Genomic DNA, 18644 nt, shown 5'->3' on the forward strand with positions numbered 1-18644 from the left:
GATGGTTAGACCTGAGGCCGGTGATGGCAGTGGCCGGGCACATGGCAGCGGGGATTCATGTTGTCAGCGCAGCTCGCTCTCCGCAGAAAAGCTCCGTTCCTTTGAGCAGGGCCGGGTTCTCCCCAGGAAACGTGAATTTGTCTCTGATGCTCCCGACCCAGCTAAAGTAAATACTTGAGCCTGGCCCCTGCGCAGTGCAGCACAAGCCCTGCTCCCCTCCCGCAGCCTCGCCTGTCTCCTCCTTGGCGCTCGCCTGCGTGATTTATCCCTGAGCGCAGGCTTCCGCCAGGCTCCGGCCTTGCCGCTCGTCTCTCGTCGACTCCAAATTCCAGCCCAGCATTGCCTGCCGCCCACAGCCCAGATCCCCCCAGCCTGGGCCCCGCCGCCCCCGCCAGCCCAGCCCCAGACACTGCGAGGAAGCTGACGCCCCGGGGCAAGCCAGGCTGCTGGACACGAATGTGCGCCCACTCCATGCAAGGACTGCGGGCACCGGGCTGAGCCAGTCCTGCTGGGCTGTGTCACCGCTGACCTTTCCCTAGTCTCGGCGTAAGTTTCCAGCTTGTTGCTTTTAGTCCCGTCCCTGGGCCGCTGCTCCCTTGTCACAGTATAACCCCCCCATGCCCAGGCACGTTCCTCACCTAGTGCTATTCATAAAGCTGCTGCCCAAGAGGCGCCAGCCCGGGGCCCACTGTGCGACTGAACTAGCACTGGCAAACGCACTCAGTGACAGCCCCTGCCCCACACGGCCTAGCCTCCTCCCCCTCTGCATCCCCCCTGCCCGACACGGCCTAGCCTCCTCCCCCTCTGCATCCCCCCTGCCCCACACGGCCTAGCCTCCTCCCCCTCTGCATCCCCCCTGCCCCACACGGCCTAGCCTCCTCCCCCTCTGCATCCCCCCTGCCCCACACGGCCTAGCCTCCTCCCCCTCTGCATCCCCCCTGCCCCACACGGCCTAGCCTCCTCCCCCTCTGCATCCCCCCTGCCCCACACGGCCTAGCCTCCTCCCCCTCTGCATCCCCCCTGCCCCACACGGCCTAGCCTCCTCCCCCTCTGCATCCCCCCTGCCCCACACGGCCTAGCCTCCTCCCCCCTCTGCATCCCCCCTGCCCCACACGGCCTAGCCTCCTCCCCCTCTGCATCCCCCCTGCCCCACACGGCCTAGCCTCCTCCCCCTCTGCATCCCCCCTGCCCGACACGGCCTAGCCTCCTCCCCCCTCTGCATCCCCCCTGCCCCACACGGCCTAGCCTCCTCCCCCCTCTGCATCCCCCCTGCCCCACACGGCCTAGCCTCCTCCCCCCTCTGCATCCCCCCTGCCCGACACGGCCTAGCCTCCTCCCCCCTCTGCATCCCCCCTGCCCGACACGGCCTAGCCTCCTCCCCCCTCTGCATCCCCCCTGCCCGACACGGCCTAGCCTCCTCCCCCCTCTGCATCCCCCCTAGCTAACACGGCCTAGCCTCCTCCCCCCTCTCCTCTTACTCAAAAGCGGGACTTACTTATTTACCAGACTTCAGCCCTCTGCTCCTCCCGCCTCTGCGTCATTCTAGCTGTGTGCCTCCGAATCCCCCTCAGATTTCCCAGCCACTGTGCGGCCGAGGAGCCCAGAACCGAATGCAGGGGTCAAGGTCTGGGCATCCCTGGACCTGCCTAGAGAGGGCACCGGATGCCCTCCGGATCTGGGTATGGAGCATCTCTGCAGACAGAATTCACAAACCCGTGGTTCTGTATTCTTACATATGGCAATAGCACCTGGGGGCCCCCCAACAGCACCACTGTGCTAGGTGAGGCAGAGACCCAGGCCGGGCCAGGGGCAGTACCACCGCACATATGACTGAGGCCCTGCCTGAGGGAACTCGCAAGCTGGGATTGTGACAAGGTGCAAATGGGAGGGTGGGAGGAGGCTGCGGCCAGCTCTGCTCCACACCTGCCTGGTCGCTCTCAGACGGTTTATGCATGTTACTCTGTATAGCCCCGCTCCAGCGGTTTGGATTTGGGCAGGGTCTGATGGAGGGCAATTGGGTGGCATCTGGGGCTGGACAGTGAGTTTTCCCCACAGTGGTTGGCTGTCACTGAGAGCTGATCTGTCCCTGGAGTATTTGGCTGTCATGCCACAGCCCAGGGAGAGGGCCCCATGTCCTGAATGCAGGGTGCAGAGCTGGGCTCCCCCTGGGGCCTTGACAAATTTAACTGAAAGAAGCAGCCAGCTATAAACTCAGCTCCTAAAACTAATCTCTGCCCCAGAGCGACCTTAGCCAGCGCTGCCGACTAGCCAAGGGAGCCTGGGGCACCCAGAGTAGCTGTGTCCTTTCCCAGGGGTGACATGGCCAGCCCTGGCCCTGGGAGAATGACAAGCACTGGCTTCAAAGGCTCCTCTCACCCGTTGTCCAGCCAGGTGGCTGAGGAGCCGGGGATGCATGGGCAGGGCCGAGAGAGGAAAGGAACCGGCAGCTCGGGGCCCCCGAACTCCATGGCTTGGCTGGGAGGGAGCAGCGCAGAATGTGCCTGCCGAGTGTATTTTTAGAGGGCTCTGGAGTGCATCATCCCTGACTTCTGGGGGGCTGTTCATCCTCTCCCCGGGCCTCCGGTGACCGGGGAAGCCTGTGCTCTATGCGGATTGATGGGAAACAGGCCCAGGCAGAGGAAGTGCGTTGCATTCCCCAGGGGAGCCTCACAGGGAGAAAGCCAAACGCCCAGCCCAGCTGGGCACGTGCTCCAGCATGCCGCTTCACCATTGGCACTGTCCACCCACCTAGCCATCACTGGCTCCCCTAGCCACACCCAGGCTGCTCCCTGCACCGCACCTTGGCTTGAGTTAGTGCAGACCCAGGGCAGGGCATGGGGGGCAGGCTGTAGCTTTTGCTGGCTGCTGTGAGCTGCAGAGATTCATCCTAGCCACTGCTGCTAGGTGGGTATTTCCTCCCGCGCAGGCTGCCTGCCTGCGATGCCCCCAGTGCTATGGAGGCGAGTGGCCTAGGCCAGACTGGCTCTCCCCTGCCCGTGAGGGTCCGGGCGGTGCTGTGTCAGCAGGGTAAAGGACGCAGGCAATTTGCAAGCTGGGTGCAGCCCCCGACCCACCCAGGAATGGCACCTGCAGCTCTCCCTGGCCCTCTGGGGTCCCCTGAGCGGGTAGGGCCCTGGAGAGGTCCCCAACTCCCTGTAGCACTGAGCTGGGCAGCAGCAGCCACCACCTCCCATTGCAGGGCAGTGGATGGAGCTGAGGCCGGGGGGTGGAGCAGGGCTGAAGTGGGGGGCCGTGGAGTCCAGGGCAGGAGGCAGATTGGGAGCCCCTGGTGCCCTCCCGCCTGCGTGTGGCTGCCGGCTGTGAGACTCCCCTGGGAGGCGCCTGCTCAGCCCCCAGTGCCTTGCTGGGGCTGCCGGGCTCTGACTCTCATGCTGGTCGTGCCCGCAGGGCATCCGACCAGTCACCACGAGGGTCCCTTCTGGCCTTAAGGGCCCGGAACCAGATCGCACAGGGTGGGGCCGGCTACCCCCGGGGGCTGAGCACCCAGAGCAGGAGAAGCCACCTGTCCTTGCCCCCCACCTCCACGATGCTCCCAATAACGGTTCAATGGCACCACCCAGTGGCCAGATGAGTTAGCCAGAAGGACCCTGCAAGGGCTGGGGAGAGGTTTGCTGCCCTGCCTTTGCTGCCAGCCGGCTGGGGGATGGGATGGGGGCTCTCCCAGCCATGCCCGGTAGGTCAGTCACGTCGCCTCCATCACTGCCTCTGCCCAGGGCACGACGGGGCTTGAGGCCCAGGGTCCATCTCCTCCCTGGGGGCTGGGAAGGGGCAAAACATGTCACATACACCGTGCTCACCAGCTTGGGACTCCGCCCACCCCCTCACTCGGGCAGTGACATGTTTCCATCCCACTCGCCCTCCCTGCCCGCTCCCTACGCTCACTTGCCACAGCGTGGGGGAACGCCGTCAGTGTGCCAGACCCCTCACCGCCAACACTGCTGCTCTGAGCCACATTTCACCATCAACGGCAGCGATTAGAGACCAGAAAGGCCCCACCAGGTCTGGGGCAGCCCACGCTTTTGGGGTCTGTGCAGTGCTGTTCCCTACAACCTGCTTTCTGGGCATATTGCTGAGGGCTGCTCAGCCCGTGTTCTTTGGGGATTGTTCTTAGCTCCGGCTGATGCTTCAGCAACTGATGAAATTATCCTTGGATAGATTTGGTAGCTCAGGGCCGCCTTTCTGGTGGGTCGCTGTGACCGGCTGTTGGGCAGGTAAAGTGAGACGGGTTGTGCCCTCAGGGCTGCATGCAGGGGCTTTAACGCCTGAAGCCACTGTGGCTGAAAACAACAGCGCGTGTGCGACTGTGACATATGGTGCTTCCACCTAATCCCCCAAGCCAATCGCCTGAGCCCTTTGGGACAGGGCACTGGCCGGGCCCCAGGGACGCCAGACCTAGTTCCAGGCACTGCTGCTTGTTGGAGTAGGGGTCTCAGTGCTGCTGGGACGTCAGCGTGCAGCCTTCGCGCGAATAATGGCTCAGCGCCTTCCTTGGGCTCAGGTTCGTGTAAATGGAGGTGACTGGGGTTAGGGGCCATAGACCTCCCCAGGCTAGAGAGAGGGTTGGGGGTAGGGCTCCCTGGCTATGGGCAGGGTGGGGATGTGTGGGGCCCCCAGGGGTAGGATTAGGTTGCAGTCAGTGGAGCTCCCCTGGTTAGGGTTGGACCCCATAGAGCTCCCTGGGTTCAAGTTAGGGTTGGGGCTGGTAGAGCTCCCCAAGCTTGGGTGAGAGTTGGGGTGTCTCCCCAAGCCAGGGCGCAGGTGAGGCTTCCGGAGCTAAAGTTAGGGTTGAGGTTAGTAGAGCACCTGGGCCTGCACTTAGGATCGGGGCTGCTGAGACACCCAGGACTAGGGTGTGGGCTGAGTCTGAAAGGCTGCCAGGGCCAGGGTTAGGTGTGGGTCCCATAGGGCTGCCCAGGTTCGGGATAGCGCTGTAGGACTGCACAAGCTGGGGTGCAGGACAGGGCTGGGGAGGTTCCTTAGCTAGGGCAAGGATATGGGCCTGTTGGGCTCCCAGGCTAGCAGTAGGGTCATGGCCCATAGGCCTCCCTGGGGTAGGGTTGAGATTGGGGCTGGTGACTCTGGTTGGGCTCGATTTAGGCTTGGGGCGCTGGGGCTCCCCAGGCTGGGGTTAGGGTTCATCCCTAGCGATCGCTGGGATAATATGGATCAAGGCATCTTGGGCTCGCTGGGCTAGAATTTAATTTTGGGCTTCTAGGGCTTGGCAGCTGGGGTAGGGTTGCCAACTTTCTAATTGCACAAAACCTTCGTTTCAAGACAGAAACCCTGACCTGAGGCCCCGCCCCTGCAACAAGGCCCCGCCCCTTCTCCAAGGCCCCTTCCCTGCTCACGCCATCCCTCCTCCCTCCATCACTCACTCTCCCCCACCCTCACTCACTTTCACTGGGCTGGGGCAGGGGATTGGTATGTGGGAGGGGGTGAGAGCTCCGGCTGGGGGTGTGGGCTCTAGGGTGGATCCAGGGATAAGGGGTTTGGAGAACGAGAGAGGGCTCTGGGCAGGGACAGAGGGTTGGGGTGTGGGGAGGGGGGGGTATGCGCTCTGGGCTGGGGGTGTGGGCTATGGATAGGGCCAGAAATGAGGAGTTTAGGGTGCAGGAGTGGGCTCTGGGCTAGGGCAGGGGGTTGGGGGGCAGGACAGACTCCAGCTGGGGGTGTGGGCTCTGGAGTGGGGCTGGGGATGAAGGGTTTGGGGTGCAGGATGGGGCTGGGGCAAGAGGCTGGAGGGGCTACGGACTCCGGGAGGAAGTTTGGGTGTGGGAGGGGGCTCCGGGCTGGAGCTGGGAGTTGGGATGCAGAAGGGGGTTTGGGGTGCGGGGTCCCAGCAGTGCTTACCACGGCTCCTGGGAAACAGTGACTCCCTCACACCTGCAGGCGCCGCCCCCGCAGCTCCCATTGGTTGTCCTGGCCAATAAAAGCTGTGGAGCCGGCCCTCAGGGCGGGGGCAGTGAGCGGAGCCCCCTGGCTGCCCATGTGCCTAGGGGCCGCAGGGAACTGGCGGCTGCTTCCCGGGAGCCACACGGAGCCAGGGGCCTGCCTTAGCCCTGGGCTCCCACTGCGCCGCCCACCAGACCTTTAACGGCCCGGTCGGCAGCGTCAACCAGAGCCACCAGGCTCCCTTTTCGACCGGGCGCGGCCCCCGAAAACCGGTCATCGACATGGGGCTGGGGCGGCTCGTACCACCGACCCATGGGGGGTGACATGTGGGGCAGGGGAGCGGGCCGGGGTGGCTCGTACCACCGACCCATGGGGGGTGACGTGGGGCAGGGGAGAGGCCCAGGGCGGCTCGTACCACCGACCCATGGGGGGTGACATGTGGGGCAGGGGAGCGGACCGGGGCGACTAGTACTGCCGACCCATGGGTGGTGAAATGTCGGGACCGGGGAGATGGCCTGGAGTGGATCGTACCACCGACCCATGGGGGGTGACATGTGGGGCAGGGGAGCAGGCCGGGGCGGCTCGTACCACTGACCCATGGGGGGTGAAATGTCGGGACCGGGGAGCGGGCCGGGGCGGCTCGTACCACCGACTCGGGGGGGTGAAATGTCGGGACCGGGGAGATGGCCTGGAGTGGATCGTACCACTGACCCATGGGGGGTGACATGTGGGGCAGGGGAGATGGCCTGGAGTGGATCGTACCACTGACCCATGGCGGTGACATGTGGGGCAGGGGAGCAGGCCGGGGCGGCTCGTACCACCAACCCATGGGGGGTGAAATGTCGGGACCGGGGAGATGGCCTGGAGTGGATCGTACCACTGACCCATGGGGGGTGACATGTGGGGCAGGGGAGCGGGCTGGGGCAGCTCGTACCACCGACCCATGGGGGGTGACATGTGGGGCAGGGGAGCAGGCCGGGGCGGCTCGTACCACCGACCCATGGGGGTGACATGTGGGGCAGGGGAGCAGGCCGGGGCGGCTCGTACCACCGACCCATGGGGGGTGACATGTGGGGCAGGGGAGATGGCCTGGAGTGGATCGTACCACCGACCCATGGGGGGTGACATGTGGGGCAGGGGAGCAGGCCGGGGCGGCTCGTACCACCGACCCATGGGGGGTGACATGTGGGGCAGGGGAGATGGCCTGGAGTGGATCATACCACTGACCCATGGGGGTGACATGTGGGGCAGGGGAGCAGGCCGGGGCGGCTCGTACCACCGACCCATGGGGGGTGACTTGTGGGGCAGGAAACTAGCATGCGGCAGCTCATACCACTAGCTCCTCTGGGGGCAGGTGGGAATTGTGACAGAGGAGGGGGCATATATGGTGGCTTGTACCACTATCCCTACTGGGGGGAAACCTGTTGTGACGGGGGAGATGACGTGTGCGGGCCCTTGTGCAGGATGGTGCCATGTCCTGACAGGGGAGAGGCGGAGATCCAGTTCATACCACTGTTTCCTGTGGGGGTGGCATATATCTTGGTAGTGTTGGCTCGTACCACTGCCCTACGGTGTGGAGGGGTGGCACGTCACGTGCCACTAACAGCCACTGCCTTGAGGGGGCTATGCCACCCCTGAGGGACCAGGCCAGCTGGCCGCCCTAAAGGAGGCTCGAGCTCGAGGCTGTCACTCAAAAGCTCACGAAAGCGTCGAATGGGTGGTGCTTTCATGCTGTCAATCATTAGCGCGAGCCTATCATCGCGCAAGATTGGGTAGAAGCCCGCCTCCTCCGGAGTCTGAGGGAATAGCTCAGAATGGATCGTCTCCGGCCTCCTGACGTCATATTCTCATCTGCATACCGGTCCCCACCCCTTCGGAATGCTGGCGACGTCAGCCGGGCTCTGCAATTGCCGGGGCCGCGCGCGGTGCTGCTGCATTTGGTGCAAGAGAAGGCTGGGGAGCGCGATCTGGAGGTGAGCGCGCGCCCCCCCCCCGGCCGCCCCCCCGGCCCCCTTGGCAGCCCCGCCCGGCCTCCCGCGTGCAGGGCGATAACCTTCATTTGACACCCGGGGGGATGATGATGCAGCGGGCGGGGCTCGTGGCTGCACGGGAGGGGGGGGCAAGCAGGGGGCTCGGTTCCTGCTGAAGGATGGAGGGAGGGGGGCTGTGTGCTTGGGGGGCGCCCCTCGCATGGCAGAGCAATGGGGGGCGGTGTGCACAAACCCCGCTGGGTGATGCATGCACACAGACCTGCTGGCGGGGGGGGGTGCATGGGTCAGCGTTCTGCATCCATGTCCGTCTCTATCCGGCCTGGGGGGGAGAGCAAACGAGCTTCCGCTCCCCCCCCTTTTCCACCTACGCTGCCTGTCTGGCGGGGGGGATTGAGGGGAGCTGGGGTGCACGGGAGCTCCTTGGCCTCCTACCTGGAGTGGGGGTGATGGGGCATTTTAGGGATTTGTATAAAACATATTGAAGGGTCGTTTTTGGACCGAAGGCTGAATCCGTTCCAGTGATTTGCCAGGCTCTGCAAATGTGATTTCTCGGCTGGTAACGTGGGGAAACATGGAGGTTCAGGGGACCAAACAGGGTCACTGAATATTTCTCTCTCTCGGCCCCAGGTGAGACATTTCTCTTGGTTGGTGCCAGGTCAGAAGATTTGGCTGGGCCTCAAGAATAACATAGACGTGATGTTTGCTGTGCATGCAGCCTTTTCTGCCAGTGTTGGGGCGGGGGGGTGCTCACTGATGCAATCCAGAGAAAGCCTGTTAAATAAAAGAACACTGAGCTGGTTAAGGATGTTTTAATATGAATGATTGATAGCAGGGCGGGGACTCTGAGGGCTGAATGGTACAGACAACTGAATAGCTTGAAGCCATCTGCATCCACTCAACCCCTTGGTCTCTGAGTGACGATCATTTATTAACACATCCAACCAAGCATGCAGCTTAGTTGGTTCCTGCTGTACCATGCGGTGGTGTATAAGGTTACTGCTTTGCTCTCCTTTTGATGGGTATTATAACTAACTTCACATGTGCCTAATGCTGCTCTTAAAACAGAGAGCAAAATGGATGTGGGGGCCTGAGTGATTGTTTGCCTTGGCATCTGTGCACTCAGTGACATTTGCATGGTGAAGGCAAACCAGTGACTGAGATGATCTGCCTACAATGATGGGTGTTTTGTGTTTCTTGGGTGATATTAAAGGATGAAATTTCCAGAAGAACACAGGAGAAGAGCGCCCATTGCTAGGGCAGAAGCTTTTGGTGCAGACATACCACGAACCCTTTTCAGTCCTGCTATCTCTACACTCCTCTCTACAGAGTAAAACTGCTCCCTCCCTCAGAAAAGCCCTAGCTAATGAAAGACACTCATTGCCCAGGTCCTAGGTACAGCCCCGCTTCATTGTTACCCTCTTCCTCACAACATGCCTTGCCTAGCTCAGTGTAATTATCTGACTTTACCAACCCAAATCTGCCTCCCCACCAAGCTTTGCTCATTAGCGCAGGGTCACTAGTGTCCGTTACTTTACACCAGGACGCTGTGAGGTTACGAAGAATCTTGCCATAGACTCATGAAAAATAGAGGGCTCGGCCAGGCCAGGACTGGGCTGCCCTGTCCAAAGGCATTGCAGAAATGGAGCCCACCACCAGCCTGATCTGCACGGTCCCTTCTCTTATGTCCCTTACGGTGCGGCTTGGGTCATGTGTCTTAGTTGAGCCTTGGCAGAAGAGAGATGCCTTTACTTGGGTGGCAAACACTAAGTCGTGGGGCAGCAGGGCTAGTGGGGAATCGCCCTCCCTTTTGCTGGAGCGCTAGCTCATTGCTGGGGTCTCCATGTGCCTGTCAGAGGAGGTGTGTGTTCCTTGTTCAATGCAGATGCTTGGAGACAGTATACAGGAAAGCTGCCTGTAGGTATTAAGAGTACTGTAATTAAAATGCACTGGAGGAGTTAGCTCACTAAGTGGCTGGCTTAATGTAGCAATAAAATGTTTCTCTAAATATGAACTTGGTCCACAAGGGCCAAATGACTAATATTATGTTGAGACCCATTATTTGAGTTAAATTGCATATTGTTAAAATGGCCTAAGTGACTTGCTGGATTGTATAGTTCCCATTGGATCTGGATTGCTGGCAGATTAGCCATGTAAACAGGATTTATTCATGGTTTCAGAGTAACAGCCGTGTTAGTCTGTATTCGCAAAAAGAAAAGGAGTACTTGTGGCACCTTAGAGACTAACCAATTTATTTGAGCATAAGCTTTCGTGAGCTACAGCTCACTTCATCGGATGCATACTGTGGATGCATACTTATTAATCGGATACATACTTATTCATACACGTGTTCGGAGGTTTTCTTCTGTTTGGCTTTAGAGAAATGGAGCAGGGCTGATTTCTCAGAGGCTGAAAATTCTCTTGATTTTTTTTCCCCCCCCAAACTCTGAATTGTGCAGCTTATTAGGAAATGGCGTTCGGCTCGGTGCACCATTAAAGCTTCCTGACGGCATGTAATGGCATGACCATAACTGTACTGCCCAGTACGTCCGAGTGCTCCTTATTTGAGGTGCCTTTGGACTGGGGACAGCACTTGTAAAACAAAAACTCTCCTCCTTCTGGCTGTTTGTAAGTTCAGTTTGATAAAGGGAAGCAGAAAGTGGCCATGTATTTCTGGGTGAGTTTTGCACTCAAAACTGAAGTTGTTCAACCTTTTGCCTTGTGCATCGTGCGTACACCGCCTTGCGTACACGCTTGCCTCGTGTACTCTGCCTGTCACCTTATTGCTTGAATATTAAGTGATCAGAGACTAAAACAAAGGTACAACAATTTTTCAGGAAGTGCGATTAGAGACTCAGAGTAGGAGTCTGCCCAGTAGTGACTATGAATGAGGTTATAAGGTCGCATTTCCCGATATTATTTCACAGAAAGAGAAAAAAGTACTTTGTGGCTCGGGAGTCTCTGTTTCTCCTTTGCAAAGGGTGACCTTAGAACAGGGAAGATGCAGCTCACCCACCTTGCCAGCTTCAATTGGCGGTAAAGGGAGACAGCATACCCGGTGCAAGCAATATCCCACGTACTTAAATCTTGGAGCTAAAAGCTCATGCTACTGTGCACCCTGGTACAACTCAGATCAAGCCGAATCTAGTCTCTGTGCTTTATAAACAGGGCTCGGAAACGTCACCGGAGATTTGAAGCGATTAGCCGGGGCCAGCCTGCAAATCTGAGAAGGTGGGCGTCTGCAGGTTATGTGGGCAACTCCCTGGTGTGAAGCAGTAGCCAACCCCCATTTCCTCCCTGGCTCTGGGATTCTTACCAATGAGCTGCCCCTGGACCATGCTCAGGGCTCTTTCTCAGCTCTGGGTGGTAGGGATCTGATAAATGTCAAGCTGCTGGAAGGGAGAAGGATCTGCCTGTCTGAAGAACCTCCTGCCTATGGCAAGGAGAGGAGGTTTGTGCTGCTTCCCACAGCCATCTTGTTTTGTGCCTTCCCGACTGCAGATGACTGGAGCGCCCAACTTGAAGTTGACATGGTTCTTGAGTTTCCCTGAGGTGCTGAGACTAAATACTTGAAACTAATTTCATGCTGTTGCTGAAAAGAACTCTTTCCTGCAGCAGCAGAAGCAATGGAAAGGTCTGTCTGCAGATTCAGGAAGATGCTCCTGTATCCGTTCGTACTCTGCTCCAAGTTGCAAAGTTTATGGTTATCTTCTTCCCCTTTCCCCCCCCCAAAAAAGCTACTAAGGGTTACAGAGGGGTCAAGGGGTCGTCCCTGGTGAACCCTCTGAGACGTGGGGGTCTCCAATCAGCCTGTTAAGGCTTGCTGCAGGTTCTCCCTCTTAAGAAGCTCACAGCAGAGGGGAACAGCACCCTCCTAGGCCCTTCTGGCCTTGGAATCTACTGCAGACATCTAGTGTCTCCCTCTGTTGAAAATGGGCCCAGGACTTCCCCAGAATCATTCCCAGTACATTATTTTAGCAAAACAGCCAATCTTGATCATCTGTTCTCTCCTCCCAGTCCTCCACAGATCTGCTACGGTGAGAGGAGCAGGGGTCCTGAGTGTGTGTGGGGAGCACAGGGGCCTAGGGCTGGGCAGCAGGGCGGGAGCTGTTTAGCCCAGGAGAGCGATTACTCCAGTGAAGGTAACTGTCTCTTGTCCTCCCACTGGGGTCTGGCGATGACATGTTTGAAGCTTAGCCGTGGCGACCACCAATTCTTAATGTCTGAATTTACAAATGGCCTCTCTGCTTCACTTTTGTATTGCAGGGCTTTTTGTCCTCTCTGTTGTGGTGTTTTGGGGGGAGGGATAGCTCAGTGGTTTGAGCATTGGCCTGCTAAACTCAGGATTATGAGTTCAATCCTTGAGGGGGCCATTTAGGGATCTGGGGCAAAAATTGGGGATTCGTCCCGCTTTGAGCAGGGGGTTGGACTAGATACCTCCTGAGGTCCCTTCCCACCCTGAGATTCTATGATTCTGTGACATTTACATTGCAATAGTCCCTCAAGGCCACAGCCAGGTTGGGCCCTGTTGTGGTAGGTGCTATGCAAACGACAACCCCTGGAGAGTCGAGTTAAACTTTGCAGTTTGGCTCTGCAGGAAAAAGAGAGAGTGAGACCACGTCTGCACTGGGGGGCGGCAGCCACGTAGCTGTGGCCCATAGCCGCAGAGCGTAGATGCAGAGGGGTAAGGTCTGCAGAGCCTGGTGAAAAGTGCGCACCCAGGAGCGCTGTAGCCATGTCAGCCTACATTTAAAGCGTAGCCCAGGCCTGAGTGTGAGAAGCTCAACTGGGAGGAGTGGTAGATACGCTGGAGGGCAGGGATAGGATACAGAAGGACCTAGACAAATTGGAGGATTGGGCCAAAAGAAATCTGATGAGGTTCAATAAGGATAAGTGCAGAGTCCTGCACTTAGGACGGAAAAACCCAATGCACCGCTACAGACTAGGGACCGAATGGCTAGGCAGCAGTTCTGCGGAAAAGGACCTAGGGGTGACAGTGGACGAGAAGCTGGATATGAGTCAGCAGTGTGCCCTTGTTGCCAAGAAGGCCAATGGCATTTTGGGATGTATAAGTAGGGGCATAGCGAGCAGATCGAGGGACGTGATCGTTCCCCTCTATTCAACATTGGTGAGGCCTCATCTGGAGTACTGTGTCCAGTTTTGGGCCCCACACTTCAAGAAGGATGTGGATAAATTGGAGAGAGTCCAGCGAAGGGCAACAAAAATGATTAGGGGTCTGGAACACATGACTTATGAGGAGAGGCTGAGGGAACTGGGATTGTTTAGTCTGCAGAAGAGAAGAATGAGGGGGGATTTGATAGCTGCTTTCAACTACCTGAGAGGTGGTTCCAGAGAGGATGGTTCTAGACTATTCTCAGTGGTAGAAGAGGACAGGACAAGGAGTGTGGGGGAGTCCAGGCCCTGCACCCCTCTTCCTGGGATCCACTGAGACTCTCAGCCAGCCAGTAAAACAGAAGGTTTATTGGACAACAGGAACACAGTCCACAACAGAGCTTGTGGGTACAACCAGGACCCCTCAGTCAAGTCCTTCTGGGGGAGCAGGGAGCTTAGACCCCAGCCCTGGGGTTCCCTGTGTTCCTCCACCCAGCCCCAAACTGAAACTAAACCCACCCAGCAGGTTCCCTGCTGCAGCCTCCGTCCACATTCCTGGGCAGAGGTGTTACCTCCCCCTCCCCCTCCTGGCTCAGGTGACAGGCTCTCAGGTCTCCCATCCCCAGGGCACATTCCCAGGTCAACACTCCCCCCTCCCTGCTGAGTCACATCGTCACAGGGAGGTTTAGGTTGGATATTAGGAAAAACGTTTTCACTCGGAGGGTGGTGAAACACTGGAATGCGTTACCTAGGGAGGTGGTAGAATCTCCTTCCTTAGAAGTTTTTAAGGTCAGGCTTGACAAAGCCCTGGCTGGGATGATTTAATTGGGGATTGGTCCTGCTTTGAGCAGGGGGTGGGACTAGATGACCTCCTGAGGTCCCTTCCAACCCTGATATTCTATGATTCTGTGAGGTGTGATGCAGCACACGCTGGCGTACCTGTGCTAACGTTAACTTAGCAAGCATGGCTGAAAATAGCAGTGAAGAAATGGCAGCCCGAGCTTCAGTGTGGGCCAGCTAATGCAAGCGTGTCCCCAGCGTGCATTGCACAGGTCGTGCCGAAGTCCTGCCGCTGCATTGTCATGGCTGTTGTAGCCAGCTGCGCTCGCTAGATTCAAGCTGGCATGGTCGTGCGGACCCGTGCTGCCATCGCACTGCCAGCTGCAGGGCAGACCTACCCTTGGTGGCTTTTCAACGAGAGCTTTGGGGTAATGTTTTCAGAAGCACCTAAGTCCTATTTCTGAAAGTTATTTAGTCCCTTGAGAGTTTAAGTCTCATTGGAAGCGAATGGAATTTAGGCTCCGAGTGCCTAAGTCACTTGAAAATAGGGCCTAGGCTCCTAAGCCACTTGGGCCCTTTTGACAATGTTGCCTTTGGTCTCTCGCTGACAAGTTGTGCTGCGCAGTGCTTGTTGGGGCTGATGATCCACAAGAGTGCCCGTGTTAAAAAATGTTTAACAGCTCTTCATGTTTGATCACAACCGAGTCATCTCAGACCTGGGGGTAGATCTCAGCTTGGAGAATCCGCTCCTTTTGTTACAAAGTGGCACAATAATAGACTTGATGAGCTTCAGTGAATGCCTTTGTTTTTAGGATGTCATAATTCGGGAGCTGCTTATCCAATTCAGGTAAACTGGGGGGGAAATTCTACCTTGGCTCTAACCCTAACCCACTAATATTGGGGCTGGTATGACTTAAGAAAAGGGGGTGTGTAGGAGGCACAGTTGGGTTTATAAGGGAAAAGGTACAGGGAAGGGCAACAAAAATGATCAGGGGGAGGGAACAGCTTCCCTATAAGGAGCGAGTAAAAAGACAGGCTCGTCAGTCTAGGAAAGAGACGACTAAGGGGGAATATGATAGAGGTCTGTAAAGTCCTGAATGGTGTGGAGCAGTGGCTCTCAACCTTTCCAAACAACTGTACCCCTTTCAGGGGTCTGATTTGTCTTGCGTACCCCAAGTGTCACCTCACTTTAAAAACGACTTGCTTACAAAATCAGACATGGAAATACAAAAGTCTCACAGCCCACTGTTACTGAACAGTGGCTGACTTTCTCATTTTTACCATATCGTTATAAAATAGAACAATTGGAATATAAATATTGTACTTACATTTCAGTGCATGGGATATAGAGCAGTATAAGCAAGTCATTTTCAGTATGAAATTTTAGTTTGTACTGACTTCACTAGTGTTTTTCATGCTGCTTGTTGTAAAACAAAGCAAATCTCTAGATGACTAGCTCAGTTCCTGGAGGATAGGTCCATCGGGGGGCTATTAGCCAAGATGGTCAAGGCGCAAACCCATGCTCCGGGTATCCCTAAACCTCTGACTGCCAGACACTGGGACTGGGTGACGGGATGGATCACTTGGTTAATTGCCCTCTTCCACTCATTCCCTCTGACCTGTCTTGTCCCAACCACTGTTAGAGGACACTGGGCTACATGGACAATTGGTCTGACCCAGTGTGGCCGTTCTTATGTTAAAACATCTTACTTTGTTTGCATGGTTTTGGCTGCTGCCAGCACCCAGGCCGGTGGGATGCACGTTAGACCCAGTAGTGGAGGCCTGGCTTTGTAGTGGTTCAGACCGAGTGCAGGAACATCACAGCTGCATGGATCAAAGGCCCGCACTGGCTGGCTGCCTCAAGAAGGAAATTGGAACCTTATCTATTCATGCAAGCTGTTCGCTTCAAGGGTTTCTTTTGAGGAAGCTTATATAATGGGAAAAACACCATGGTGCACTTGGACTGTTACTTCACAGGGAGCATTAATTTCTGGGGGGAAGGAGTTTGTCTCAGGACCTAGTAAATACAGACCTCCTGGATCTATTGCATTCAAAGCTCTTGGGACCTCCCAGAGCAACAGTGTTTGCTGGTGCTGTCTGCCCTGCTATGTCCCTGGAAAATCTAGAGGCACAGACCTGCCCTTAGTTCTCAGGAATTTTGCTCTGGGTTGTCCAGGGCGCTCTCACCCTGCTCCTTCAGCCACATGCCTCTCCACATTCGCGTAGCCTTGTGGGGAAGGCTCTAGACAGAGTCTTGAGATCTGGGCTTGGTTCCTTGCTCTGCCCCAGAGGTCCAGTGTCACTGGGGTAGGGCTGTCACAGGCAGCTGAGAGAGTTCAGGCACCCAGTTCCCATTGAAAACCCAGGAGAGTTGGCCACTGATAATCCTGCCCATAACCCCTCTGGGCACAGTTGCCAACCTGCAAAATGGGGATTGTATTCCCTTTCTCCCGCCATGTGCCTGTCTTGGGCAGGGACGGTCTCTGTGTCTTTGGGCACCACTGGTCTAGGAATAGCGATGCTGATGTTAGACCAATGGTCCATCTAACCCAATATCCGTCTCTCACGGTGGCCAGTACCAGGTGCTTCTGGCAGTTGGAGGTTGAGGGGTACCTGGAGCGTGGGGTTGCATCCCTGACAGTCCTGGCTAACAGCCATTGATGGGCCTGTCCTCCATGAAAGTATCTAACTCTCTAGTCCAGTTCTACTTTTGGCCTTCACAACGTTCCGGGCCATGACCATGGGTTGTTCCATGGCTTGACGGTGTGCCGTGTGAAGCGGTACGTCTGTTTGTTTGTTTTCAACACATGACCCCCTAGCTTGTGTGTGACGGGAACAGATAAATAACGCTTCCGTATTCATAGAATCATAGAATATCAGGGTTGGAAGGGACCCCAGAAGGTCATCTAGTCCAACCCCCTGCTCAAAGCAGGACCAATTCCCAGTTAAATCATCCCAGCCAGGGCTTTGTCAAGCCTGACCTTAAAAACCTCTAAGGAAGGAGATTCTACCACCTCCCTTGGTAACGCATTCCAGTGTTTCACCACCCTCTTAGTGAAAAAGTTTTTCCTAATATCCAATCTAAACCTCCCCCACTGCAACTTGAGACCATTACTCCTCGTTCTGTCATCTGCTACCATTGAGAACAGTCTAGAGCCATCCTCTTTGGAACCCCTTTTCAGGTAGTTGAAAGCAGCTATCAAATCCCCCCTCATTCTTCTCTTCTGCAGGCTAAACAATCCCAGCTCCCTCAGCCTCTCCTCATAACTCATGTGTTCCAGTCCCCTAATCATTTTTGTTGCCCTTCGCTGGACTCTCTCCAATTTATCCACATCCTTCTTGAAGTGTGGGGCCCAAAACTGGACACAGTACTCCAGATGAGGCCTCACCAATGTCGAATAGAGGGGAACGATCACGTCCCTCGATCTGCTCGCTATGCCCCTCCTTATACATCCCAAAATGCCATTGGCCTTCTTGGCAACAAGGGCACACTGCTGACTCATATCCAGCTTCTCGTCCACTGTCACCCCTAGGTCCTTTTCTGCAGAACTGCTGCCTAGCCATTCGGTCCCTAGTCTGTAGCTGTGCATTGGGTTCTTCCGTCCTAAGTGCAGGACCCTGCACTTATCCTTATTGAACCTCATCAGATTCCTTTTGGCCCAATCTTCCAATTGGTCTAGGTCCTTCTGTATCCTATCCCTCCCCTCCAGCGTATCTACTACTCCTCCCAGTTTAGTATCATCCGCAAATTTGCTGAGAGTGCAATCCACACCATCCTCCAGATCATTTATGAAGATATTGAATAAAACCGGCCCCAGGACCGACCCTTGGGGCACTCCACTTGATACCGGCTGCCAACTAGACATGGAGCCATTGATCACTACCCGTTGACCCCGACAATTTAGCCAGCTTTCTACCCACCTTATAGTGCATTCATCCAGCCTATACTTCCTTAACTTGCTGACAAGAATACTATGGGAGACCGTGTCAAAAGCTTTGCTAAAGTCAAGAAACAATACATCCACTGCTTTCCCTTCATCCACAGAACCAGTAATCTCATCATAAAAGGCGATTAGATTAGTCAGGCATGACCTTCCCTTGGTGAATCCATGCTGGCTGTTCCTGATCACTTTCCTCTCATGCAAGTGCTTCAGGATTGATTCTTTGAGGACCTGCTCCATGATTTTTCCAGGGACTGGAAAAATCACTTTCTCCACACCAGTCCTGTTTTCTTTGCTTCAATCATGTTCCCCCCTCAGGCGTCTCTTTTCCAAGCTGGACGGTCCCCGTCTTTTTAATCGCCCATGGAAGCTGTTCCATCCCTAGCAGTTTTTCTTGCCCTTCTCTGTACCTCTTCCCATTCTCATATATTTTTTTGAGATGGGGTGACCAGAACTGCACGCACTATTCAAGGTGTGGGCGTGCCATGGATTTATAAGTGGCCTTGTGATGTTTTCTGTTTTATGATCTATCCCTTTCCTAATGGTTCCTACCATTCTGTTTGCTTTTTTGGCTGATTTTTCAGATTGAGCGGATGTTTTCAGAGAACTAGCCAGGATGATGCCAAGTTCTCTTCCTTGAGTGGTGACAGCTCATTTAGACCCTATCGTTTTGTATGTATAGTTGGGATCATGTTTTCCAATGTGCATGACTTTGCACTTAGACTGAGTCTCAAGGTGCCATTTTGTTGCCCAGCCACCAGGTCTGTGAGATCCCTCTGTAACTCTTCGCAGTCAGCTTTGGACTTAACGATCTTGAGTAATTTTATATTGTCTGCAAATTGTGCCAGCTCACTGTTCCCTCCCTTTTCCAGATCATTTATGAATATGTTGAACATTGTTGGTCCCCGTA

At 56.0% G+C, this 18644-nt stretch overlaps 1 protein-coding gene across 2 annotated transcripts in view; it reads left to right on the top strand.

The window, feature by feature from the left end:
* Positions 1–392: 392 nt before the first annotated feature.
* RAB3A (RAB3A, member RAS oncogene family) overlaps positions 393–18644 on the top strand; it is a 30526-nt gene continuing 12274 nt past the window's right edge. Inside the window, exon 1 of one of the 2 annotated variants that reach the window (XM_084614819.1) lies at positions 393–546. The gene's annotated coding sequence lies outside the window, so the exon portion shown is untranslated. Of the gene's footprint in view, positions 547–7773; positions 7887–18644 lie in introns of those variants that run through there. The other variant, XM_084614818.1, reaches the window with a different exon arrangement.

Source organism: Lepidochelys olivacea, assembly GCF_965140295.1.
Source record: "Lepidochelys olivacea isolate rLepOli2 genome assembly, chromosome: 25".
Lineage (NCBI taxonomy): Eukaryota > Metazoa > Chordata > Testudines > Cheloniidae > Lepidochelys > Lepidochelys olivacea.